Raw genomic sequence first — 1,791 nt, forward strand, 5'->3', positions numbered from 1 at the left:
CCTCTAAAACTAGGATAATGGAGTCCCTTCCTGCCTTTTAGAATAGCCAGGCCTGTATCACACATCCTTCAAGCTGTTTGTAGAGTTAAAATTTAATGTATTGTGAAATATTTTGGGTATAAACTAAATCGCAATATTCACTGCCGCCATGCCTCCATAACCCAATGTCTTTATTACTGTATGTTTGAAACCCTCAATGTATCTGTCCCTAATCACATCTTCCTTTCCCCCAAAAAAGATTTATTTCTTTATACTTTTTCCGTTTTATAATTTCACCTGTCTGTCATTTCTATCGCTCTGTTTATCCGTCTGTCTTCATTATCATCGTATTCTATGCTTTTATGCTTCATATAAAGGATATGAAAGATCCTGACATTTATTTAGTTTGGCTTTGGGAGATTCATTCATGTTGATAAATGTAGCTATAGTTCATTTGCCTTCACTGCTGTAGAGTATTCCATTGCCTGACTCTACCGCAATTCATTGATCTCTTCTATTCCTCGACACTAGTTTCTCATGTTTTGCTTTTATGAACAATGCTGCTATAAGTTTTATTCTACAGAAACAATTGTTTCTATTTGCTCCTATGCAAGGGTGTTTGTTTTGCTTTGTTTGGCTGATCCGTATCTCAGAGACCTGACCCTCATAGGTTGCGTTTCCTAGACTCCTGTGTCACCTGGCTTGCTTTTGGACTTAGCTAATGGGAGGCCCTGGCAGGAGAGTGGGGACAGAGGGAGGAGAGAAGTAAGAGTGCTTATCTCTCTTTAGTTCAGGTGGTGTCACTTCTGCACCTCTGGCTCCCACTGCTCAGGTCTGCCCTTGTTCTGATTCTCTCCAGAGGCTTCAACTCACTCATGTCTTCCGTAGCACCCCTGTTTTTTGGTCTCTGTAAACTGGGGTGGTACTGGGTTCTGAAGTGTTTAGTCCCTGGTGGCCTCACTCTGTACTTCTCAGCTCTTTCAATCCCCAGGCAACCAATTTCTTAGATTAAATCCCTTATATTTTAATATTTGTAATGTTTTTGGTTTTCCTGTTACATCCTAATAGATAGGTTGTGTAAATTCAACTACAAATTATTCTCCAAAATGGGCATACCAATTTATACTTCTACCAACAGTGTATAAGAATTCCCATATTAAGTACTGTCAGACTTTTTAAGTTTTGCTAATCTTACTGGTCTGAAACAATGTTTCCCTGAGGTTTTAGTTTTCTTCTCTTGAACTGAGGGTCTTTCTATATATTACTGACAATTCAGGTTTTCCTTCTGATGAATTGCTTGTTTGCCTATATATTTGACTGTTTGATTCTTACTGATTTATAGGAGTTGCTTATATTCTACATGAAAATTTTGTGGGTTATATGTGTGGCAAATATCTTCTTCCATCCTTTGTCTTGCCATTTTTCAGTGATGTCTTTTCATGGACAGAAGTTTCTAATTTTAATGTGGTTCTCACATAGTTTAATTGTTTCCCTGAGTTGCATGGGACAGTGTTGATGGGATTGGATTCACCAGTTTAAGAGCTCAGTTTTACGACCAGGCTACCAGTATTGACAAACCACTGCAACCCAGAAATCCTCCACAGGACATGTGCAGAGAAGTGGCTTTGCCCTGGCTAGTCAATGAACCATACACCAGCACTTCCCATTAGAACAGAAGGATGAATTCAGGAGGGGAAATATGCGGGGAGCATGGAGGGTGCATAGATTCATTGGGGGCACCTCTCAGGCTTTTCTAGCCCAATAATATTTAAGACTCAGCAGAACACAAGCCTATAGTGGGAACATGTTTCT

This window comes from Rhinolophus hipposideros (assembly GCF_964194185.1).
Source record: "Rhinolophus hipposideros genome assembly, chromosome: 15".
Lineage (NCBI taxonomy): Eukaryota > Metazoa > Chordata > Mammalia > Chiroptera > Rhinolophidae > Rhinolophus > Rhinolophus hipposideros.